A 27,682-nucleotide genomic window follows, 5' to 3' on the forward strand; every position below is an offset into this window, starting at 1 on the left:
CTTTTTAGCTTACAGATACTATTTTCCTTATGCTGCAGATACAGGTAAAAGGAAAATGGACTAGCAGTGGAGGCTGGAGGTCAGTGCAGTTGAGGATGTGTGTGGCAGGAACTGGAATAAAGATCCTAGGGATCTAGTTTTATTTTACTACGCATTAGAACTTGTAGGAAGTCTAGTTATTAAAGTCTTGTTCTCTTTTCCCTTATGCTTCGCATTCTAGTATGGTTAATGGTACGAACTAGTGAACATGCATTATATTATGTCTTGAATGTTGCCCAATGCATGATAGAATAGTTATTAGCATTTGTAGAGTTGTTTCACTGATTTTGTACGAAATCTGCTGAAATCGAGTTTCACCGAAATCGAAACCACGATCGGTCGCCGATCGGGAGTCTCGATCGGCAGACCGATCGGGACTGTTTCGCGAATGTAACTTTCGTTCGTTCTCGATCGATCCGTGGATCGATTAGGAGCTGGATCGCGGCTCACCGATCGGTCGCCAGACCGATCAGCGATGATCCAGAAATCGTGGATCAGTCTTCGGCAGACCGATCCAGCAGCGTACAGAATTGCAGCCTAGTTATGGATCGGTCGGTTGAACGATCCGGAGTTTCCTACCGTACCAGTATCAGGAGATCGGTCTGTGGATCGATCCGAAGTTTATTATCAGTTGTAAACACCTCCCCTAGCATGTGTACAACTCCTAGGTACACCTAGAATATTAAGATCAGATTTTAAAGATAATAGTTTAGCAAAATTTTAAATTAGCCAGTTTTTCGCACAGTATAGTTTAGCATAATTGTAGCGACCGGCCTTACAGCCAGTACCCAGAAGGTGGGTCGTTACATAAAGCAAGAGTTGAGGGGTCAATATGCAATGCTTATCTGGTTAAAGAAGCATCTTCTTTTTGCTCCTATTATTTTGCTGATAGTGTGCAAACAAGACATTGCAAGTGCCCTAGAAATTCTGATGATGCTCGTCAGCCGATAGACCCATTGATGCTTTCTATTTTCAAGTTTCCTGGTAAGTCAATGAGTGCATCACGTTCTAGATGATTAACCGAAGAAGAATACCATGCTGCAAGAACATACATACTCTTAAACTGTAAGAGGTCAAACCATACATAAGGTAATTGTTAACTTATCTAATCAAACATTAATCCTCCGTTTAATTATTTTGCTTGATATCCCAATTTTTATATAATTACTTTCTTTCTCAGCTTATGCGAACAACAACTATATCTACAAAATCCATCGATTGGTGCGAATGAGGTAGCTGCAAAGTTAGAAACCGAATTTACATTATGGTTTCAAATATATGTAAGAGAATTTGTGAAAATTTTAGTTCATGCTATTAAGAAGTGTCCTAATTTATATGTTAACTATTTTTATAGGTGCAAGACCATAGAATATCAAATGTGAGAGATGATAGAATAATGAATATTGCATCAGGACCCCTCCGTAAAATAAAGATGTACTCTGGTTACTATGTTAATGGCCTTAAATTCCACGTGTCATAGAGATCAACTTATAATTCTGTGTTTGCGTCAAAGGATATATGGACAACAGTAACACTGAGTTTGATTACTATGGTGGACTTGACGAAATCATAGAGATTAAATATCCTACATTACCTATAAAGAGGTGTGTATTGTTCAAATGTTCATGGTATGATCTGACCCCAAGAATAGGTACCAGAATACATTCAAATTATAATTTAGTTGAGGTTAATGCAAACAAAAGATTCAACAAATTTGAACCTTTTATTTTCGGGATACAAGCGGGTCAAGTTTTTTTATCTTGAATATCCTATGAAGAGAAAAAGATCTAGTAAATGATTATCTACTTCTCAATTACTTGTAGATGTTAATGTCACTTATGAAGAGATAGATGATGGAGAGATGTCCAACAGTGAGGATGAAGTTGAACTAATCTCATCTAACAATGATGACATAGAAATTGTTAATGTTAATTAGTTAGATGTTAATGATAATTAAATATTAACATTATTATTCATCAAGTAAGTTATGCTTCCATATTATTTTGTATTTATATTATCATATTTTTAAACTTTATTCTGATGTGTTGCAATATTATTTTGCAGATATCATTATGACAGAGAAGTAACCCCGTGACTACAAGGTCTTTAGAGTTGTTGGGGACTCGTAAGTATTTTTTCATATTAATAATTCAAGTTCATATATAATATATTTCTCATAACTTAATATTATTTTGTGCAGGTTCACTCTAGATGGCCATCGAGTTATCACATATATCACTAGAAAATTCAAGGAATGAGTTTGCGCGTCTGGTACTACATGGAGACATGTAGACTAGCAGATGAAGCTGTTTTATTATAATAAATTTGTGGTAAGTAAATTTAATATATTGAATATTCTACAATATAATTATCATTTAAACTAAATATTTAATTTATAATTGTAGAAAAGATATACATAGGAGGATGGGCAAGAAGAGCAATTTAAAGCTATATAGAATACTTACTGTGTCAAACTTTACAGAGATCATATGTACTATATGAGAAAGAAGGGAACTAGGCTTGTGTATGTTTTTGAGGCTATATGGAGTGCATGGATGACCACCTGGGTTGCAAAAAGATGACAAGCAAATGCTAAAAAGGTAAAAGTAAATAGAAATACAGAGCCCTGTGACATGAGCACCGAAACTGCTCGGTATATGTCAGGATCCAGATCTATTGTTGAGCATACCATAGATCTGGTGAGTATAATTTAAATTTATACTTTGTAACAAATTTTGTATTTATTAACAAACTTGTATAATTTTATCCCAAATTATTTTGTATGTAGGAACGTGAACTTGCCCGACAGTCCACATGTATGGAGATATTTCTCAAGACCCACAAGAAGAATGATGAGTCATTTGTTGATTCTCGATCTTAGACTCTACAAATAAGATTATTAAGTTTAATTTATTTGTTCATTTCTATCTTGATTAGTATTTAGTAATAATGATCAAATTGGATATTATATTTTTTTTATACAGCAACAAATGATAGATAGGGTGACTCAGGCATCTCAACCATCAGCAGAGGGGGGAGAGTCACAGTCTCTATCTACCGATGCTTTAAATAAGATTTATTATGATGTTGTTGGTGGAAGAACCAAAAACTCCACCCTCTACGACCTTGGCTCCCAGGCTAAAGTTGCATTTGATTGTTTGAGGAGTTTAGTGAGTTGTGCTAGTTCCTCTTCTTCTAGTGAGATGCAGTCTTTAAAACGTGAAAAATCAAGAACTACGCACTCAATTGAAATCAATGGATCAGAGAATAGCCGATATGGATCAATGGAGGGCTGGTGAGGAGAAGAAGAGAGTCAAACATGACAAGAGTAATGAAGCTCTTATGGCCCCAATGCGGGCGATCGTGGCTTCTTTCACCCAGATATTACATGGTTATGAGTCACAAGAGACTTAAGATCCATCAGACGATGATGATTAGCTTTTTTTGAGGTATGTTCAATTACAATTTAATTTTTTATTTATCATACATAGATCGTAGTAACATATTTATTCTGTTTTGATATTATAATATGCTCATTTCTAAATATTTTATTATTATATGTTTCAGGAGTCACGTTCGGTTCTATTTACATATTGACTCTTCATATTATCATATGCTCATTTTTTTCAAGTGTTATTTTATTATATATAAAATTCGTTATATATATATGTAAAAATATTTATTTATATATCAACATGATCATTTGATATTGACATTTTGCAGGATTCTTTTATTATCTGGTGTTGTATTATTTATAGTACTTTCTATTACGGTATGTATTTTGTAAACTTGGATTTATATATGGAAATTTGTTTTTGATTTATGTAGAATTGTTCAGTTTTATTTGTTTTAGATGATTTATTGTTTTTATTATTATAAATGTTAGTTTATTTGTACTTATATGAATGGATTGTATGAAGAAGAATGAATTGTTAGGATGTATGGATTGTGTTTGTATGTGTGAATTTTTTAAGTGTGCTTGTTTGTATGTGATTGTTATATGATGTATGTGTGGATGTATGGATTGTATTTTTATGTGTGGATTATGCGTGTGGATTATGTGTGTGGATTATATATGATGTATGTATGTCTGTTATGGTGTTGTATATTTGGAAATTGTAAAAATGACTGAGCAGTGAAAATATATTGATGCTTGTAATTTTTTTTTTTCATTTCCAACATAATATTGACGGAATATGGATTCCGTTGGTGATTATCGAAATTAATCACCGACGGAATCCTTTGTTTCCATCGGTATTTCGATATATTACCGATGGAAAAACCATATTCCGTAGGTAATTACCAACAAAACATGGTTTTTCCGTTGGTAATTACCGGCAGAATCAGAATTCTGTCGGTAATCTGGAAATCACAAACTTTTGCCTATGAGAACTATTCTGGCAACATTATCGACGGAAAAAGTATTCTGTCGGTAAAATATTAACAACGGAATACTAAATTCCGTCGGAAATCTTGTTCCCGACAAATTATCCCTCGACATTAAGAATTTCATCGGCATATTCATTTATTGACGGAATTCCGACGGATATTTTTATCGATATCCCTGATTTTTTGTAGTGTTCGTTGTCCCAATTTTTTTCTTTAAATATTGCATGCCTCATATTTCAATTTCTTAATGTTATTATCATTGAGTTTATATCAAATTTGAGGAAGTGTTTGAATAACTAAAAGTAAATTGCTTTTCCCACCCCCTTTGACAGCCCACCCCCCTCTTTCTCCCTTGTTAAATAACTTTTTTACCCTTTCTTTCAAAATAACAAGTTATTTTACTTTTTTTTTTTTCAGTTTTATTTACTTTCTTTAGTTTACCATTTATTTTTTTCAATTTTATTTACTTCCTTAGTTTCATTTTTTAAAATAAATTTTATTTATTATTTTTTTCATCATTTCTTTATTTTTTATCCATATTTTACTTTCAAATTTTTTTTATAAATAATAATTCCTAAAATTTATTATTAAAAAAAACAAAAATTATAAGATATCGAATCCTCTATCTCAATATCACCTGTCTCCGTGTCCCACTCATTGCCCCAGCCCATCGTCGGTGGCACCGTCGGCGGTCTTCGGTCGCCACCCCGATTAAAACTATATCCTAGGGGCAAGGTGAATACGGTCGCTATCGACGCGATCAATCCCGAAATTCGGCTGGATTTGAGTAAATTTTTCTTTGTCGACGATATGAGTCCCTGCTTAAATTCAGTCGAATTTCGACGTCGATCGCTCTGATAGCGACTCCTCGGGGGTTCACCTTCCCCTAGGGTATAGTTCTGGTCGGGGCGACGACCAGAGGCCGCCGGTAGTGTGCTTGAGGTGTTCTGGTCGGGACGACGACCAGAGGCCGCCAGTAGTGAGCTTGAGGCGACGAGTATGATAAGAGGACAGAGAAAATTGAGGACAACAGATTCAATCTCATATTATGAATATAAAAAAATCATGATTTTTTTGTCGAGAAAATACTTAAAAAAATGATATAAAGATAAATAATATGATGAGACTAAAAAAAGAGAGTGAGTGCGAAAATCTACGATTAAAAAATAAATAAAAGATTATAAATGTAATAATAAAAAAATTAAAAAGAATTAAAATTATAAAAAAAACTGATTAAAAAAAACAAAAAACAATAAAATAAAACAAAACAAAATAAAACGGGGAGGTGGAAAAGCACTGCCACTCAATAAATAATAAAAAAAATATTAAAAAATAAAACTGATAAAAACTAAAATTAGTTAAAAAAACAAAACTTAAAAAAATTAAATAAAAGAAACGTGAATGAGAGGAATAAGGAAAAGGGTAGAATGGTAAATGTCATTGAATTTGATGGTGGTCCCGGGGAGGGGAGGATGTCAGCGGGGGTGGGAAAAGCAGCTCTCTAACTAAAATCATTTAATCTAAAAGAAAACATTTAAGTAAAAAATAAGCTTAAGATCATAAAAATAAAGGGGAGAGGTTGAAACGATTAGTTTAAAGACTGACATTGTAGTTTATCAATTTTAAGACTTTGAGAGATCCAAAATGAAGTAATAATTTTTGGGGTCAAATAAATTTCGAAGAGGAATTTTAAAATGAGATAATCAATACCTTGTAAAATAGGAAATAACGCTTGGAGGACTTGGACGAGGTATTTTATAACAAGACAAAAAATTTGAGTAAAGTAGAAAGATATTAAAAAATAAGTAGGCATTTTCAAATTTGATTTAAGTTGAGGAGTAAAATAAAACATGTACCAATGTGGTTATTATGTGAAAACGCAAAAAACGCTAGAAGGAGGGCTTGAACCTCCGACCTTGTAGTTAACAGCCACACGCTCTAACCAACTGAGCTATTCCAGCTTGTTGATTTTAAGCTTTATTAATTAATATTAAACAATTTTTTTCATCACGCAATTAAAATGACTATTTAATGCTTAAATGTGAATTTAAACATACTTGTTGCATATTTTTTTTTGCTCATTATATATGAATTAAAAAAATATTGTTTCCAAAGTTAATTAAAATGTTAACAAGAAGTCATTCAGTGCTATTTTGTGTTATTTCAAATTTTACTTGGTATTTGGCTCTGATGATTAATTTAAAGGTTTAGTGTTAACGATTTATCATCACTAAATAGTCTCCTTCTCGAATACCTCTCAAGGTAAAGAAGCCTCTTGCACACTTGTCGTTTACCAGTAATATAAAATAAAATAAAGAAAACAAATACAAATAAAAGTAAAATACTTTACAATTTGAGAGAACTTGACTTTAGATGCTCTTATTATTTGGAATTGCCTCTTATTAATTTAAAAATACAACAGTAGTTCATCCTCAAACCCTCAAGAATTAGCCTTGAAAATCTCCTCAAAATCCCTTTTTCAAAGCTTTTATGTCGAAGCTAATTTCCATCTTTGAGTTAGCAGATCTCGCCCATCAATTGATTGATATTGTTATTGGTGAAATTGTCTTCGGGTCAAAGTTGACCATGTTGACTAAGTTCGGATTGACTTGAGCTTTAGTGTCAATATTTGACACTATGTGAGAGAGAAGTTAAGTAGGTCCAAGGAGGACCAAATACTTGATTGGAAAGTCCTAACTAGATGTTAGATAGCGAAAAGTCCTAATGGGGTTAAGCAGTGGAAGACTTAATTGGGAACTAGGCAATGGAAGTCCTAATGGGGTTAGACAGTCGAATACCTAGTTGGGAAGTAGGCAAAGGAAGTCCTAATGAGGTTGGGTAGTGGAAGACCTAGTTGGGAACTAGACAATGGAAGTATGAGCTGGGGCTTGGCAGTAGAACACCTAGTTGGGAACTAGGTAATAGAAGTCCTAGCGGAACTAGGCAATGGGAAATTTTAATTGGGTTAAAGGCTGACCAAACACTTGGGAAGTTGAAAAGGGAAAAGTCTAAGTGGGTCAAAGGTTAACGGAATACTTGGTAAAAAAGCTCTGCAGGTCAAGGTTGACCGGATTTTGGTCAATGGGAAGTCTTAATGAGTCACGAATGACCAAATGTTTGGCAAAGAAACTCTAAACTCAGATTCCAGGTGTTAGGGTTGGATAATTGGGTAATTGATTAGCCTAAAGCAATCAATAAACAATTGAGAGTTTTTCACTAATCACAGTAGGCTTTAGAATCGATTGGTCAATCGATTGGGTGCCAATTGATTGAGGTAATCGATTAGCAAAGGTTTTTGCGAGAGCAAAGGAAGTGCTGGAATAAATTGGAACAATGGATTCCGGCTTCACCAATCGATTGGGCTAATTGATTGCAGGCATTTTCATGTGAGAATAGAAAGCTTTGTAATTAATTGGGGCAATCAATTGAGGCTATGTCAATCGACTAGGGTAATCAATTAGGCAACATTTTTACGAGAATGGAAAGCATTTGAATCAATTGGGGCAATCAATTAGACGCTTCTGAATCAATTGGCATGATTCACCAATCGATTAGCCAGACAAAAAAAGAGTTGTTCTGTATGTTTTGAATGGTTGAGCTGATATGGTAATCAATTGGGAATGAGACCAATCAATTAGAAGGCATCAAAAGTACCCCAAAAAAGGGGTTTTCGTGGACATTTGAAGAAGTCATTTCTTGAGAAGTTTGAAGCGAAGTGTTACTACATTTCTAACTAATCAAGAGGCATTTTCAAGAAATAAGTAAGTAATATTCACATAAAGTTGTTTGTCTTCATTATATTTGCTTTCATTTCTTGTTATATTCTTGTGCTCGAGTTTGTATGAGGCTTCTCAGCCTCTAGGAAGGAGGTTTTCATAGTGAAGTTGTGAGAGAGAGTCGGACCCTTGTATTAGTCACCTCAAGGAGGTGGATACCAAGTAAAATCTCAGAGTTAGCATTGTGGAGGTTGCGCTTCAAGTTTCTACTACAAATTAAGTTAGAAGAAGTGAAGCGAGCTATTGACCTCTCCCCCCCCCCCCCCCCCCGCACTAGCTCATACGTGTCCTAACAAGTGGTATGAGAGTGAGACTGCTCTTCACCGGATTAATCACTAGAAGGAGCAAAGAGCTAGAGGAGGAGGAAGAGCCCTAAATTTCAAAATGTCAAATACTTATCATCAAAGGAGCTCAAGTTCGAAAATGGAATTCCAAGATAGATTAGGATTTGACATCCGAGCACCTCCATCATTTGGAATAGGTGATAGGACCCTTGGCGGCCAGCTAGAGGGGGGTGAATAGCCCTTGCATAAATCAAGCAAACACAACCTTTCTCGGGCAAATAACTTGATTAAAATAACACTTACATAAAAGAATAATAAAGAAACTAAAAGAAAAGAGGCATCGAGAATTTACTTGTTTACAACCGGGAAGGTTGTTAATCTAAGGAAGTTAAAGCACACTAAAAATCTCCTTCAGGCGGAGAAACATCTTTACAACAATGAACGCACATAAAGATGAAGCTAAATAGAAAACTAAAAGCGCACAAGTGTTGTTTGGATATTTTTAGTTGTACTTAGCTTCTGAGAGTAGGGCTATTTTATATAGCCCTACTAGGGGTGCCTAGAAGGGTTCCAGGTGCCTGGAATGGGATAGAAATCTATCTCCAATGCAACATCCCAATGCCATGTCGCTGTGGATAAAATTTAGGTTTCGGACGCTCGGAAGGGTTTCGGGCTCCTCGGATTGCTTCAGACGCCCGGAATGGTTCCAAGCGGCCAGAAGGTGAAAGTCAACCTTTTGTTAACTTTCTCTCCGGGCCTCCAGCTTTAGCTCCACTTGCTTCGGTCCAGGTCTTTTCCTCTGGCTCCACTCGCTTGAGTGTTTTCGGCCATCCGAAATAAGGCTCATCCGAACCCAACTACTGGTCTTCTCAAGCAAGATTTCACTTCAACTTCTCGTTCTTCGGAATCACCGCGTGCTTCCTTCTCGTCCGCCAAAATACTCTTCCATAGCTTTTCGTCCCTCGGACACACTGAGCCCATCGACTCTCTCCTATGCTGACCTTCTCGCTAGTTGCGTCTTTTGATCCTTGAGCAATCTTCCGCTCCTGACTTCTCGTCCATCAGAAACATCACACACTCCCTTCTCATCCGCCGATGTACAGTTCCACAGCATCTCGTCCCTCAGACGCATCGAGCCTGTCGGCTCTCTCCCGTGTTGTCCTTCTCACTAGCTGTATCTTTTGCTTGACATCCTGTCCTCCTAAGTTCCTATACACTTAGACATAGGGTTAAATACAACAGGACATAACCTAACTTGTTTGATCACATCAAAACTTCCTTGGGGGTACCAATAATCTCCCCTTTTTTATGTGAGCAACCCAAGTTAAGTTAGGGTAAACCAATCATAAAGTAAAGATAATAATTTGTAATTAAATGCAAAAATTTGAAGTGAAAGTTAAGCTACTTCCCCCTAGACTTAATCTTCCCTTCTCCCCCTTTGATTACATAAAAAATGGAGTACCAAAAAAAAAATCTAAGGGTAATTTTCAAAAATAAGAAAGTTTTTCATTTTTTTTAAAAAAATTCAATTTATCAAGTTAAAATGACTTGGGAAAAAAATTGTGAATCTTAAATATAAGCCTAAGAGAATACTCTAAAAAAAATAGAAAGTGAAAGCCTTAAGATAATTTTGGAAATCTTAAAATATTTTCTGAAAAATAGAGCATGCATTTTGACAGAGAAAATATATTTTCAAGATTTCAAAAATTTATTTTAAAAAAAATGTATTTAGATAAATAACTCAAAAAAAATTTTTAAAAAATTCTTAGTTAGCAGGGATAAGTCTTGCGAAATAAAAAATTTTTGAATAACAAAATTCAAGTGTTAAAAAAAAATGAGATTTTCTATAGATGAATATTGAGTTCCTCTTTCTAAAAAAAAATTAGGATCAAATTAATTTCTAACAGTAATTAAACCCAGAAGGAATTTAGTAGTTAAAGAAATTCAATTGAAAAAAAAAAATTAATACAAGCATGATTTTGGAATCCAAAATAGATTTCTTCCTATTGGATTAACAAGAAATTTTTTAGGAACATGCTTTCTTGACAAATCTCTAATCTGTCCATTATGATATTTAAATTTCCAATTTAATCTATTATAATTTCTAAAATTTTAAGCAGAGAATTTTGAACATGCAAAAACTTTTAAAATTTGTATTTGTTCCTTTAACATTTTATTTTCTATTTTTAGTTTGTCGAAATTCTCTAATCGACAAGCTATTGCAAGAGTTCCTTTTAACTCATTATTCTTTGTTAATAATTTTTTATTTTCAATTTCTAGTTTGAGAGTATGTTTCAACAATATTTTTATAAGTTTAAACATTTGGTTAGGAGGTAGAGACCGTATCTGACTTACCTTGTCGACTTTTGATGCTTTCCCTATAGAGTTACTTTCCTCTGAAGACTCTCCCCCTTCATTGATGCTCATCTGGGATGATCTTTCTATATCTTCAGGAAGGAATTCGGCTATAAGGGTCGTCCTGACAATTTCTTCGGTTTCAGATTCTTTTGACGACGACTCAGTGTCCATCGAGGAGTTGGATTCGGCTTCAATTGGTTCTTCATAGAGCTTCAAGAACTTTTCCCAAAGTTCTTTCACAGTTTGGTAGTTGCTGATTTTGTTGAGATCCTCCATTGGTAGTACGTTTATTAGATGATATTCAGCCTTATCGTTTGACGTAAAGTCGTCGCGCTGCTTTTTGGTCCAGAGGTGTTTTTTGATTTCTTCTCCATTTGTATTATTTAGTGCTTCATAACCATATTTCATTATTAATAAAACATTAAAATCTATTTTAAGAAATACCTCCATTCGTCGCTTCCAAAACGCGAACTCCCCCTCAAATACTAGTGGGTAGATGCTAGCTCCGACCATCGATTCGGTGCTTCGATCGGTGGTTAGTCCTCCTGAAGCATCCTAGCTCTACTTGTTAGGACGCTTGGTGGCTGGGTAGAGGGGGAGGGGGAGGGGGAGGGGGGGGGGGTGAATAGCCCCTGCACAAATCAAGCAAACACAACCTTTCTCGGACAAATAACTTGATTAAAATAACACTTGCATAAAAGAATAATAAAGAAACTAAAAGAAAAGAGGCACCAAGAATTTACTTAGTTACAACTGGGGAGGTTGTTAATCCAAGAAAGTTAAAGTGCACTAAAAATCTCCTTCAGGTGGAGAAACCTCTTTACAACAATGAACACACAGAAAGACGAAACTAAACAAAAAAGTAAAAGCGCATAAGTGTTGTTTAAATATTTCTAGTTGGACTTAGCTTCTAAGAGCAGGGCTATTTATATAGCCTTGCTCGAGGCACCTGGAAGGGTTCCAGGCACCTGTAATGGTTTCAAGCACCTGGAATGGGATAGAAATCTAGCCCCAATGCAACGTCCCAATGCCACGTCACTATGAATAAAATTCGGGTTTCGGGCGCCCCGAAGGTGAAAATCAACCTTTGGTTGACTTTTTCTCTGGGCCTCCAGCTTCAACTCCGCTTTCTTAGATCCAGGTCTTCCATTCTGGCTCCACTCACTTGGGTGATTTTGGCCATCCGGAATAGGGCTCACCTGAACCCAACTTTCGGCCTTCTCGAGCAAACTTCTGCTCCGACTTCTTGTCCGTCGGAATCACCGTGTGTTTCCTTCTCGTACACCGGCATACTCATCCACAGCTTTTCGTCCCTTGGACGCACCGAGCCCGTCGACTCTCTCCCGTACTAGCCTTCTCGCTAGCTGCATCTTTTGCTCCTCGAGCAATCTTCCGCTCCTAGCTTCTCGTCCCTGGGAAACACTGCACGCTCCCTTCTTGTCCGCTAGTGTACTCTTCCACAGCACCTCGTCCCTTAGACGCACCGAGCCCATCGGCTCTCTCCCGTGCTGTCCTTCTCGCTAGTTGCATCTTTTACTCGACATCCTGTGCTCCTAAGTTCCTGCACACTTAGACACAGGGTTAAACACAATAGGACCTAACCTAACTTGTTTGATCACATCAAAACTACCTTGGGGTACCAACAATAGGAAGCTTCTATCTTTGGAAATCAAGATTGGAGAATTTCTTAATGATGGACATAGAACAGTGATTTGCTCTCATGGAATGATTTGAAGCTCCCAAAGAAAAAAAGGGAGAACCTCTTGGAAAAAACAAATGGACCAAAGAGCAAGTCAAAAGATCCAAAGGTTCATGAACATCCTACCTTAATGCAAAATGAAGCCAAATTGAAAGAGGGAAACTCATTGGATCAAGAGTAAGAGATTTTAGAGGTTGAGAGATACTCAACATCCAAGGATGCAATCCAAAATGCATCCATTTCAAGGATTGAGGGGGAGCTTAGTTCATTGACACCAGAATAAGAAGAAGTGTCTACATCTGGAATCAATGAAGGAGCATGTGCCACCTCTACAAATCATAAAGGTATAACTATTTCCATTTGTAAAAATAAAAATCATATCATATATTTTGAGTGTAGGGAGAATGGACACTATAAGAGCAAGTGTCCAAGATTAATAAGGAAGGATGGTAAAGTGACACCCAAGATGAAGGAGAAGTCAAAAGAGGTTGGCCCCAAGATACGAAAGGGCAAGGAGCACATTGTGTATTTCTCTTGTTTTAAAGAGACATTATTAGAATCAATGTCCAAGGAGGAGGATTCTGACTAAGAACAAAGGAGGAAGCTCAAATCAAGGAGGAGCTTCTAAGAACAAAGCTAAGGTACTATTAGCTAATGATACTTCTTTATTCCATGATAAAAAGCATGCTAGATTTACATTTTTATGATTTTAGAGCTTGTTATCATGAAAATAAGAAGCATGATAATCCTAAGGAGAATTATAAAGAATACCATGCTAGAACAACCTTATCTACGGATAGGAAGGTAGAAAATGATTTATACAAGATCTCAAAACAATTTAAATATGTACCTAAAAAGAAAAATGTCAAAGGCAATAAAGAAAAATCAAAATTTGGAAATTTAAGAATTGAGAATTAAGTTTTGAGATCAAGATTTGAAAAATTAGAGAAGACCCTAGAGAAAATGACAAATAATGTCAAAGGGTCCAAGAAGCAAAACCTAGGTTTAAGAAGACAAGAGTCATTCAATGGTAAGAAAGGTTTGGGATACAAATCTAAAGCCAAGGAGAATGTGCCATCACATCATAGACTTCCATATAACTATGGAAGTAACTCTAGGTCTAGGAGTCAAATCAAGATTATAAGGGAAGTTATCCCTAGAGTTGACTTTGAGGAGACTAGCATGACTAAGGTTTCTAAGAAGTCTATAAAAGTTATTAGGAAGGTATTTAGAGAAGTTATCCTTAGTGAGTACCTAGTACGCCCAAGAAGCACCAATAAATTTTGAGTTCCTAAGAGTGTGTTCTCTTCATACTAAATGGGTTTAGAGTGTGTCAACTTTATTTGGTAGAGTAGTTAATCCAATCATAGTGAAATTAGCATTTTAGGGTATTTTCAAGATATTGTGATATCTTGAAAATGAGAAGTTGACTTTTACTTTTGAAGAGTTTGAAATATGCTAATAAGAACTTGAGGATTTGAGATTAATCAAATTAACACAAATTGTATGCCAAGTTAGGATTTTGACACTTTCTAGGGGGCTAAGGCCATCTATATCAAAATATTAATTTGGTATAATGGTTAGTATTGAATTTTGTGCTAAAATTGTCATGTTTTGTGTGCCCTATCACATGCCATGACATCAGTTACATTCATATTATTATGAAAATGTTACATGTCATGTCATACATGTATCATTTGAATATGATAAATTTCCTTTTGAAAAGTTGTTCATTTGATATATGGCATACTCATTTACATGCATAAACTTTGAATTCTTTATAATTAAGGACAATGACATTAATTAACATCCCAGGCAGGATGATCAAAGTTAAAATGTCTAGATATAAATACATGATCTCTTAATTTAGGGAAAACTAATTTTTACATCTCATAGGATCATAAGATGACTTGTATGTGTATTGAGACATATTAGATAGAAGTAAGATGTTAGAAGGATGAACACAACACATATGTTAATTTAATGCATCTATTTGAGTTTTAAATTTTATCAAAACATATAGATTTTGTGAAGTCCAATAATGAGGAAAGCTAATATGTAAGTTATGTTCATTAAGCCTAAAGATCGTAGTTGAAAATTATTTTTGAAAATAATTTTAAAATCATTTTGATAGAAATCACCAATGATTAGTTAGATACAAAGTTAAGGTGAAACATTGAAGTTTTAAATGATTTCTAATTTTATATCATTCTTTTAAAATAATGTATATTTTTATAAAAAAATTATTTTTTCCTGATAGTATATAATATAAATAATGTCTACATGAAATTTTATGATTTTTATAAAATCATAGAATTATTTATGAATTTATGAATTTTGGTCTGAAATTGAAATCAGAAATGCCCACTACAACAAAAACCCTCATAGACATCGGTAGAACAACAACGGTTTTAAGCAAAAATCGATGTCTTTGAGTATTTTACACCGGTGTTTCCAAAAACCGGTGTCTATGAGCGCAGATTTTCGCTCATAGACATCGGGTTTTTAGGCGATGTCTATGAACGCCTTTTTTTCGTTAATAGACACTGATTTTAATATCGGTTTTTTGAAACCCGATGTCTATGAACCAAAATAAAATAATATAACTTTTTCACTAATACTTAGTCAAAATTTGCAACACTTCACTCTTCCCTCCAAACCTAAACCTATATCGTGTCGTCCACCGTATACCGTCGCAACGCCGCCACCACTTTCCTCCTTGCCACTGGCCATCTCTCTCAGCCTCATCTCCCTCTTCCCCTTCCTAGATCGACGCATGTCAAATATAGCAATCGATTGGGTTAATCGATTGCTACACACCAATAGATTGGTTCAATCGATTGGTGATGAATTTCCATGAGTACAAAAACTTGTGGAATCGATTTGTATTCAACACTAATCGATTAGAACAGGCCAAAATCGATTGTTAACTGAAATCATTCGATTAGTTGTGACTGATTTTGGTTGAAATGAGTTTATTTTAGTTAATTAAGTTATATTTAGCTTATTTAACTATTCCTAATCCTATGAAATATTTGGACAAGTATTTGAGGATATTTTATTGATGAAAATGAGAAAAGAATAATTAAAGGGGATTAATGTGGAGTTAAAGAGAAGGTTTAGATTCAAGATTGAATTTTTAACCTCGCGACTTTAATTTTGGGATTCTAAAGATTTAAGAACTCTTAATCATTGTTGGTGCAATGATAAAAGTTGGAGCATGCCTTTGAGGGGGGGTTTCTTCTTAAAGGCATGATTTGGATAAGAAAGGAGATCTATAGAAGGATGATGGATGTATGCTCAAAGTTGTGCATTGAAAACAATGGAAGGTTGGGAACCTTCATTATGATAAGAGGAATTTTTAGAAATGCTTAAGGTTGAGTATTTGGAAATATGGACGGTAGAGAACCTTCATTGTCATGGTTAGATAAAACTTGAGAGAAGATTTTTTGATGTGTGTCAAAGGGAGAGAATATAGGATTTAAGTTAGGAAACCCTCATTTATGCTTTAACATGGGATGAAGATGGGAGTTGGGCTAATGTATTAGCCTAACTTAAATATATTATCAAACATCAAAAAGGAAGAGATTATTGGTATACTTATTCTTGGGTTAAGATTGACCAAGTTAACTAAGCTTGGATTGACTCAAGTTTCGATGTTTTACAATATATGAGAGAGAAGTCAAATAGGTCAATGGAGGATAAAATACTTGACTAGAAAGTTCTAACTGGAGGTTAGACAATAGAAAGTCCTAGTGGGGCTAGGCGATGAAAGATCTAGTTGGGAACTAGACAATGAAAGTCCTAGCGGGATTAGATAGTGGAAGATCTAGTTGGAAAATATGCAAAGGAAGTTCTAGCGGGGCTAGGCAGTGGAAGACCTACTTGGAACTACACAATGGAAGTCCTAGAGAAGCTAGGCAAAGGAAGTCCTAGTGGAGCTAGGCAATATAAGTACCCCAGGTGAGTTTCAATATGATCAACTAGGTTAAGTTAGACTTTATGTTTTTGATACCTTGTGTTTAAGTGTGCAGGGATTTAGGAACATAAGAATTCTAGCGGAAGACGCAACGGATGAGAAGGATGGCACGGAAAGGGAGTCAACGGACTCGGTGCATTCGAAGGATGGGAAGTTACAGAAGAGTACACCAGTGGAGCGAGAAAGACATGCCTAGTGCTTCCGAGGGACGAGAAGCCAGAGTGTAAGAATGTTTGAGGAGAGAAGGCCAGAGTTAGGTTCGGGTGAGCTCAACTCTGGATGGTTGAAGAATTACCCAAGCGACCAGAGCAGAAGTTATACAAGTTAACTCTGTGTTGACTTGTCTAGGCGCTTGGACCAAGTCCAGGCGCCTAAACTCCAAGTGCTCAGATAGGGTATGGGCTTTTGGACCACCCTGGTACAGCAGACCAAGGAGCCTCGGTGAGCCGTTGTTGTAAGGATGACGTTGAAGTCCACATCAGCAACACTCCAGGCGCACGGACCAGTCCAGGCACCGGGGCGAGGGTAGAATTTTATCTTGTAGCCATTAAAGAGTCATTGTGAAGAACATAGAATGCACCACTAGCGGCATCCGGACCATTCCAAGCCCCCGGAGCTACCACATCAGCCAACAGACATATTTGACCAGTAGACTATAAATAGAACTCTAGTCCTCTTCATTCTGAACAACACAAAAATGAAACACTTGCTTTTATTATTTATTGTTTTCTATTTTCTGTAAATAATTTTCGTAAGAGCCTACTCCGTCACAAGGAAATTTTTAGTGGATCTTTTAAATTCTTGTACTAACAACCTCCCAGTTATAACCAAGCAAAATATTCTTATCTCTTACTTTCTTTTATGTTTATTTTGATGAACTAATATTTGTATGTCTTTGCTAAATTCAAAAAGAAAAATAAAGTGTTGAATTTATTTCAAGGTAATACACCCACCCGACGCACCGGGACCAACAATTGGTATCAGAGTAAGACTCGCTTTAGAACGACTAACCGCCAACTAAAACAAAAGAAAGACGGTCGAATCTAACATATATCCACCAACGTTCAGGGGGGGGGGAGTTCGTATTTTGGAAGAGATGCATGGAAATATTTTTCAAAACTGACTTTAATATTTTATTAACAATTAAATTTGGTTTTAAAGTGCCCAAAAGTAAAGATGGAAAAGAACTTGAAGAAAATTATTGGACTAACAAGCAACAGGAAGAATTTATGGCAAATGGTAAGACCAAGTTTCATCTTTTGAGTGTGTTACCTGCTTAAGAACTTGATAGATTTAGTGCCTACAAATATACAAAAGAACTTTGGTAAAAACTCTTGGAACTCCACGAAGAATTAAGAAAAGAATAATCTGACTTTGATGGACATCGCTTCGTCATCTAACTCTTCGATGGACATCACTTCAGAGGAATCCAAGACCGAGTAGATCACCAACACAACACTAATAGTTGAATACTTACCAAAGATGAAACCACTTCCGAGGAGCGCCTTGATGAAGGGGGAGCGTCTACCGACGAGTACAACATAGTAAGTTAGGTAAGTAGGCTTCCCCAGGTCAACTGTGTGAGTGTATTAAAATGCTAAATAGATCTTTGTGTAAAACTAGATCTAAATATCTAAAAAAAGATTATACATGTTTGATAGAAAGTTTTAAAAAATTGAAAAATGGAAAATTCAACGTTCAAAGAATAAATAGAATTACTAAAAAAGAATGATGCATGTTCGAATTTTTTGCCAATCTCAAATTTAAGAAATAATGGGGGGCTTAATTGATAATTTAGATATCACAAGGGTCAGATTAGAAAAGTAACATGTAAAAATATTCTAAAATATTATCTTGTTAATCCAATAGGTAAGAAGGTATTTTGGATTCCTAAATCATGGTTAGTTTAAATAAATTTTTATGCATGCTTTAATTTTATTTACAAAATTTATTAGTTCTTATACCTATTGTTCATATTTTTTTTTGTTGAAAATTGTTTTTGTGTTGCACAAATAAATATTCTGTTAGTATAAAATTTTTTGAGATTTTTCAAAGATTCTATAAGTTTTTCTAAATTTTTGATTGAAATATATAATTTAAAATTTAAAATTCCTTTCGAGATTAATTTTGAAAATTTTGATTTTTCGAGGATTACCATTGTATTTTAAATATTGAGAAAAATAAGCTAGACTTTTAGACATGGAAAACTATTTTTAAATTTTATTTTAAAAAACTCTATCTATTTTAAATATTTTTTTATGGTTAAAATAAAAATATGTTTTACTTAAAATATTTATCATGATTTTAAATTATTATGATTATCATTAACAAAAAGTTTAAGATTTTTTGACACATTGAATTAATTTTTAAATTATTTTTTCAAAATAGCTGATTAATTGGTTAAAAATTAATTTTTTATTTTAATTTTCATAAAATGATATATAACTGATTGTTCTATCTTACATCCATAGAAAAAAGCTTTACTATTTTTCTAACTATTTTTGTTATATATTTTTTTATTTTTTTTTATGTGATCAAAGGGAGAGAAATTAGAGATTAAGTTTCAGGGAGGTATGAATTTTAGGTAAAAATTTTGAGATATTTATTTACTTGTTATAATTTCTAAATTATTGTATTAACTTGCAACAACTACTTATTTTTTTATTTTCTTTACCCTAACTTAATTTGTGTTGATACACATAAAAAAGGGGGAGATTGTAAGTACCCCAGGTGAGTTGATGTGATCAATCAGGTTAAGTTAAACTTTATATTTCTTATACCTAATGTATAAATATGTAGGGACTTAGGAATATAAGAAGTCGAGCGGAATATGCAGCGGACGAGAAGGATGGTGTAAAATACCGAAAATAGGCGAATATTAATAAGGGAATTTTCCGAAATTTTTGAAAATTTTTCGGGATTTTTCCGGAGCTCGTATGGACGAGTTAACGGGGATAAAAATGGGGCTCGAGAAAGCCTGTTTAGGCGACCCGTTTAAGCGAGGAAATGTTTATATTTACATTTCCTTTTCTTTTAATTCTTTTTATTTTTTTTATTTCCTCATCTCGCCGAACCCGAGCCATCCCCGCATTTCTTCCCTTTTCTCCCCGACGCCGCCGCACCCTCTCTGAGCCTTAACTACCGGAGCACCAACCGCCTCTCCCACTCATGCATAAGCCCGGACCAAGGGAGAAGCCGACGCCTTCTTCTCTTTGTGTTTCTTCTCTCTGTGCTTGTGCTCGTACGACACCGCCTATCCCTTGTTGCTGGCTTCACTAGACCGAAGCAGCGCTGGCCATCGCCGCCCACCCTGTGCCCTAGTGCCGATCTCCTGCAGTGCTCTCCTTTCCTCTGGCCTCGTCACCTCCTTACCACCGAGATCCCTGAATCACCGCCGAGCCCTAGCTTTCGAGCCGCACATCGCCATCTCAACCCTAGTTCTCCGGCCGACTCCTCTGTGTGCTGTTCACCATCACTGTTTCCTCCTCTGTGCCAGCCACTGAGCGCCGACGTCTCTTCCCCTCACTGTCGCCGACCATCAGGTACAGCCGAGCCTTAGTTGGTTTTGGAGGTAAGTTGTGAGGTGTGGAATTTGGGTTATGGCTTGATCTGTGTTAATGATCTCAGTTCTTGGCCTTGCTTGGACCAGTCGGTGGATTTCTTCTCTCTGTGTTGCTGCTGTGCCCTAGTTCACCACTGCCGGTGCCCCTCTCTTCTTTACAGCAGAGTGGTGATCTTAGAGGTAAGGGAGTTGCCCTAATTAGTGAATTGGGTACTTGATTCTTGTGTGGTGACTGCTTGATCCTTTTTGTTGTTTTGAGCAGTGAAGTGTCCGACTTGTGTAGTGTGCTGTGGTTTGTTCTAGATTTCCAGCAGCAACCCCATCAAGTAGTCCTTGTTTCAGCAGCAACAGCAACGGTGGTTGAGGTATTGTGGAGAAATTTGATCTTCGTTGTAGATGATTGCTAGTTAGGTTAGCAATAATTGTTAACCTAGTTTGGAAATTTATTTAATTGTGTAATTAGGGTTAATGAAGTTAACCCTAAATGATCTATGGTTTAGGACTTAGTTTAGTTAATGATGCATGATAGAGTTAGCTAAACTAAGTATTGTGACGCAGGACTTTGATTCGAGACGGTATCTCGACGAGTATCCTGATTACCGGATTGGACCATTTTATTGGAGGCAGGTACTTTGACTTATGTCTTTTGATATGCATAATAAAGTGTTTAACATATAGCAATGATTGTGTTATCCATTTGATTCGGTTGGTCACTACATGATCTGTTACATGTTGTTTGTTTATTTATTATGCACTGCATGTTATTATTTATCTGACCATACATGCTTTCGGTAGTGACCCAACCATATGATATATCATGTTCAGGACCTAGGGTTTATTTGATACCCTATCTATTTGTGTACCTTCCATCTGATACATTGACTTGTGGTACACCTTTTATTTATGTATGGATCTTGCTATGCCATTCATGATATTGCCATGTTTAGAGTCATGCATCATCTTGCATGATTGCATGCTGTGCGGTTGTCTGCTCCATTATTGTGAGGGCATTGCCAGTTACATGTATCTGTACACACCACCACTCATGGGTTAGTGGTATATCAGACAGGTGTGTGGCAGTTCTGCTGTTTGGCTCCGTTGGTCTGGTGACTCAGCGTGGTAGCCGGCAGTCAGTTCCGCTCTGTTTGGCTCCGTTGGTCTGTTCGGTGCTCCGTTGTGACGCTCATGGGTAGCATGCACAGCGTGGTAGCACGTCAGTTGGACTTTTGCTCCGTTGGTCCGCTCATGGGTAGTGTGACTCAGCGTGTAGCCGAGAGAGTCCTCCCCGTCATCGTGTACTGGGAGATGAGAACATTGCGCTCCCCCATTTATGATTTGGGGTAGGAGTATGTATGTACTCCGACAGCATCCCGTCCACTCGGTCACTCATCAGGGGCAGTGATGTCAGAGTGCACGGTTGTCACAGCCCTACCCACTCGGACTCACCATTGTGTGTGAGATGGCTGACTGGCGTCAGGGGTGACCATGTCATTGGCATCATATGCATGATGCATTTATTGTTTGTGTTTGCTGCATTTACTTGCTGCATTTATTTGGATGCATATGATTGACATGCATACAGGGTTATGACACTCTCGGTCTGACGACACAGTTATCTTTTTACCTTGATCCTGGTTAGTACAGTTTTCTCCTGTTTTTGTTTCAGTTGCATTTCTTCTTCTCGTATACAGGAGACTGTACGCATGATTAGTGTTGTCTGTGTAACGCCCGAAAATTCACAAAGCTAAATTAGAAATATTCTATAATTATTCTAGAATTTTTAGATATTTTTCTGGAATTTTTAGAGTAACGGAAGTAGCAAAAATAATTAAAAAACGAAAACGGCCTGAGCGGGGATTGAACCCGAGACCTATGGCTTGGGGATAATGCTAGTAACCAGTTGAACCCAGCAGGGCCGTGCTGAAAGGAAAGGGAACAAATAAAATTTATATTGGTATTGGGCGAATTAACTCCTTAATATAAATAGGGAATTAATAGGTGAAGAGTTATTGGGTTAACGTGACTTTTCTCCTCCCTCACCCTAATTCCCCCGATCCCTTCTCCTCCTCTCTTCTCTCGGCGCCAACCACAAGAGGAACTAGGGTTCCATCCCTAGGGTCCCAAGGACACTTTCCGGCGACGATTTCAGCACGAGGACGTTTCCCTCCGCGAGTAGAGCACGTGGACGCGAGCGAACCGTTGAGAAGTCGTCTCCACCGGAATTTCTAGCGATTAGATTTGTAAGAAATCTAGCACACAAGGTAAGAAACCCCTCACCTGCAATATAAGTAGCTCTCGTGTGTTTTCTTTTATGCATTAGATTAGTTTATTGAATTTGGTCAGCATATAGTGCGTATTTTAACTCTTCTCACAGATTTAGGGATTAGTGAGCATCTCTAGATGGGCCGAGCACGTGTATCCTCTGTAGATAGGGGTTTAGACGCTGCTGGGTGCCTAGAGGTGGTCTCCCCGATCGAGAGGAGAGATAGAGAGCGCCAGATGCTCGACAAAATGCCTAGCACAGCCTTATGATACAGTGGGCATTTAGTTAAATGCCATAGAACATGTTAATTAGCATGATCAGTTTTTATTTCAGCTTTTATGAGACTAGATGTCCAAATGGATGGGCTCCCACAGTCGCCTCTAGGTTCAGACAATCTAGTTCTAGGTTCAGACAACCTAGTTCTAGGTTCAGATAACCTAGATTCAGCAAAATAGTATTAGCTATTTCAGTATTTTACTTTTCAGTGGCACTGTACTGGATTAGATATCCATTAGGTTGGGCTCCCATAGTCGTCCCTAGGTTTAGCTAATCTAGTAAACCCTACTAAATTCGGAACTTGCAATCCCGGGTCTAGTTAGGGATGCGCGCACAGCAAGTACAGTTGTCAGGGCCCATCAGCAGCATGTTTAGTATTTTTACTTACTATATGTATATGGTTTTCAACCTCTCACAAATTAGTTCGTGAATTCAGTACAGTCCTAGCAGTAGTTCAGTATTAGCTTAGCTTAGTTTTTAGTATCAGCTTAGTTCTTCATTGATACCATGTGATTGATATCATGTTCAGCTTTAGATATGCCATGATTGTATGCTTATATGCCATGCCATGTTTAGTTAATCAGTACATATTTCAAATAGCATGTTTTAAAAGCATAAATGCATCGTATGCATGTTTTTGTGAGGTAGATGGTTTCTTACTAAGCGAAAGCTTATAAATACTTCTTTTCCTTATACTGCAGATAAAGGTAAAGGAAAGATAGACTAGCGGAGGCTGGAGGTCAATGCAAGGTTGAGGATGTGTGTGGAAGGAACCTGGAGTAGAGATCTTGGAAAAACTAGCAAACTAATACTTTAGATTTATATCATGTTAATTTTCGCATTTTTAGTTGTTTTGATGCATGAATTATGAAAGACTTGTTTAGATTGTTAGTAATCATGCTTAGAATGTCATTTAAATGTTGTTAGAATGTTTGGTATTGGTTTAGAATTGTTGTAGGTGATTTTGGCACGAACAAGTGCTGAAATCAGACCTTTGGTCGAAATTAGAAACTCGGATCGATCAGCTGATCGATTCGAGGGTCTCTAATCGATCAACTGATCGACTGGGCGACTCGGCAGACGAACAGTAGGCGTCTGGATCGATCAGCCGATCGATCCAGCCATTTCCGTCGCGAACACAGAGCTCTGGGATCGATCACTGGATCGATTGACCAGCCTGGATCGATCCAAATTATTGCCCCGAGCACAGTAGCATGCTGGATCGATCACTGGATCGATCCAACTTATGTCCCGCATACAGTAGCCGTCTGGATCGATCTCTGGATCGATCTGACTATTCCAATCGATCCGTGGATCGATTGGGAGGTCTGATAACAGCTGGAAAACATATATTTCAGTTCGTTGACCATAGGGGATGTAGTATATGTTAGGTATACTTAGATTACACTCCTTAGTACATGTAGCACCAAGAAATGTTAACAGCTTAGCAAAATTTTAATTAGTACAGCTTCCGCCTCTAGTTTTAGTGATGGTCAGGGAATAGTTTAGCACAGCATAATGTGACGCTAAGCCTTACAGCTTAGTTAGTAGAAGGCGGGTCGTTACAAAGTGGTATCAGAGTAGTGTTCCATACTTCGTACACACACATCAGCATTGAACCTGCAGCTTCCAAGTAAGAATACCTCTACTTTATTTATGTTTCTTGCTTTCTTGTATAGCTCATGTTTATAGATAAACTGCTGCTTGATAGTATGTGATAGTATATAACATGATAACGATAGTTATACAATTGTGATTGTAATAGTTATTTATGTTCCGTCCTCTATGTCTTTAGCAATGGCACGAGGACGCCCAGCTAGAAGGGCACTAGCTACTGAGCCCCAGCAAGAGGCAGGTAGTTCAGTGCCTCCCCCAGACCTTACAGCATTAGTGGCTCAGTTACAGCAGCAGCTAGCTGAACAGCAACAGGAGATAGCCACCCTCAAGGCTAATCAGCAGAGTACCCCCACAGTCACCCCGGAACCGAACCTGACGACTCCAGAAGTCTTAGAGGTTCCACCAGCTCAGCCTACAGCACCAGCCCCAGCAGTCCCAGTAGCTGAGCCAAGAAAGGAAGCCTATCTGATCCAGTGGCAGCGAGTCAAGCCAGAGAACTTCTCAGGCACTAGTGAACCATGGGATGCACAAGCCTGGTTCAAAACACTGGAGAGCACGATGGAGCTTCTGGACTGGCCAGAACACGAGAAGGTGAAGTGTGCCTCCTTCTGCCTGACAGGAGACGCACGCATGTGGTGGGAAAGAATCAGAATGAAGCGCCCAGTAAACCAAATGTTATGGGCTGACTTCGAGAAGGAATTCTTCGAGGAGTTCTTTCACATACGGGTTACAAACCGCCACTACGACGAGTTCACCGAGTTTCGTCAGGGCAACCTTTCGGTTGAGGAAGCCGTGAAGAAATTCAACAGGTTGGCTCGTCTATGCCCGGAGCTAGTCATCACAGAGAAGGAACGAATCCGGATGATGCTCAAGATGCTGAGGCCAGAGATAGCAGTGAACGTGGCTGGTGGCATACATAGGCCACAAACCACAGAGGAGTTAGTGAGCAGTGCCTTGACCACAGAGCATTACCAGAACAGCATAAAGCAGTAGAAGCAAGTCTCCTCAAAGTCCAAAGGCCAAGGAAACTCTCACACTCAAAAACAGCAAGACCACAACTCTAACTAGAAAGGGAACTCCAACAGCAAGCGCAAATCAGGGAGTGACCCAAAAGGAGGACCATCTAGCAAGCGATCCAGCTATCCAAAGTGTGCTACTTGTGGGAAATTCCACCCAGGGGTTTGTCGCAAGGGCACGCGAGGATGCTTTGAATGTGGACAAGAAGGGCACATGGCCAAGCAGTGCCCGAACAAGACCGGTCTTCCTCAGCCACCGCAGATTCAGTATGCAGGCCAGCCAGCTCAATTATATCAGATGCAGGCCGCTCTAGAAGGTCCACTTATCAGCCAGGGCAGATTAGAAGCCCCTCCAGCGATGGCGAATGCGAGAATCTACTCACTCACCAGAGAGGACGTAGCCAATGCCTCGACAGTTGTCACAGGTCAGATTAGCATTTTACAGTATAGTGCTACTGTTCTATTTGATACTGGGGCAACCCATTCATATATAGCCAGGATGTTCTTAGAAAAATTAGAAATTGTAAAATACCAAAAATATGCGAATATGAATAAGGGAATTTTCCGGAATTTTTGGACATTTTTCGGGGATTTTTTCGAAGTTCGTACGGACGAGTTAACGAGGATAAAAACGGGGCCCGAAAAAGCCTGTTTAGTCTACCCCGTTTAAGCGAGGAAATGTTTATATTTACATTTCCTTTTCTTTTATTTCTTTTTATTTCTTTAATTCCTCTTCTTATTCCTCACCTCGCCGAACCCGAGCCATCCCCGCAACTCTTCCCTTCTTCTTCCCGACGTCGTGCCCTAACCGCCGGTCCGGCGGTTTCTTCCTCCCCGAAGTCTGCCCAAGCGCCGACGAGCGCGAGCCACTGCTGGTCAAGCCGTCGGCTGTGCCCTAGTTTCCTTGTCGACGGCGCCGACACCCACAGAAGATTTCCTCTTCTCTGCCGACGCCGAACCCAATTCTCCTTCCCTTCCTGCGACGTCGACGCCACTGCCGATCCACCGTAGGAGCGTCTGTGCCCTAGTGCCTCCGCCGACGCCGAGCAGTGCCGGCCATCTCTCCTCTTCCTCCATTTCGAGATTTTCCAGCCGGTTCTTCTCGGACGCCCTCTGTCCTAGATTTGGGCCACAGCCGACCAAGCTCCTTGCCCTAAATCTGCCGAGCCTCACTATGCCGCCTCACCTCTGCTTCTGCCGGTTTCCCGATTATTACCGATCATCTTCCCTGGCTGACGACGTGGGCACGAAATCGTCTAGCCATGATCTTGGAGGTAGAAGATCTATTGGATTTCTAGTCATCTTCACACTTGATTCTTTCCTTGAGTTGATTGATTCCAGTGGGTTGTGATGTTCGGTGGATTTAGAAATTTAGGTTTCTGTGGGTTGTTCCTGGTACCGGCAGCAACTCCATCTAGCTACTCTCTTTGATTTCAGTAGCAAGAACGACTGAGATGTTGAGGTAAGATGAGTAGATTTTGTTCTTGAATCAGGTTATTGTTGGTTTTGGATATTCTGCTCTTGATCCGAACAGTGTAGTTGTTCCTAGCTATGAGTTGGTTCGTTTGTGATATGGAATTTGTGCTTGTTTTCCAACAGCAATTACTTCATTTGGCAGCAAGTTGTCCGACGGTGGAACACCTGCTGAGGCTTCGAATTTAGGTAAGGTTGTAGTGTTTTGGGGCTTAATTCTCGTAAGAATTATTTGTGCTAACTGGGGTTGTTTGTAGTAACTTTACAGTAGCACCATTACTAGATCTTCAGCAAGAGCTACCTCCGGATAGCCATTTATTCCTCGACAGCAACATCCACTTTGTTCCACTAACTTGTTCCGCTGTGAATTGAGGTAAGCATAGGGATTTGATTTATGCTGTTGATCATGTATAGGTTGATTAGGATCATATCTTCTTGGTCGTTGAGATTTTATTTAGCTATTCGTTGAGTTCTAGCTAAATAAATGTACGTATATTGGTGACACAGGACTTTGACGCGAGACGGGTATCTCGTAGTCAGATTTGGACTTTCTTATCGGAGTCGGGTACTTTTGACTTATGGCATTTGATATACATAGTAGTGAAGTTAACAAGTTGCATGAATTATGTCCTTTATTTGTTTTGGTTAGTCACTACCCAATATCTGATACATGATTGATTGATTGCTTGATTTGCATCCCATGTATACTTTATTTGTTTATACATGCTTATAGGGGGTAGTGATATACCATGCTTCACCATGTTCAGGACCTAGGTTTTTATACCTTCTGTGTACCTTTGATTCGATATGATTCGTTGACCTAGGGTGCACTTTTCTATATATATGGATTAGGTCAGGATGTTTTTATGGTTATTGCCATGCACCATTTGCATGATTGCATGCTGTGCGATAGTCCGCTCCATTATTGTTGAGCACATCGCCAGTTACATG

General features: G+C 37.9%; 1 non-coding gene across 1 annotated transcript; it reads right to left on the reverse strand.

Annotated features, from left to right (window-relative positions):
• Positions 1-6,315: 6,315 nt before the first annotated feature.
• Positions 6,316-6,389, reverse strand: TRNAN-GUU. Its single transcript has one exon. It is a non-coding gene; the product is annotated as a tRNA-Asn (tRNA).
• Between the last annotated feature and the right edge of the window lie 21,293 nt (positions 6,390-27,682).

Source organism: Zingiber officinale, chromosome 9A (assembly GCF_018446385.1).
Source record: "Zingiber officinale cultivar Zhangliang chromosome 9A, Zo_v1.1, whole genome shotgun sequence".
Taxonomy (NCBI): Eukaryota; Viridiplantae; Streptophyta; class Magnoliopsida; order Zingiberales; family Zingiberaceae; genus Zingiber; species Zingiber officinale.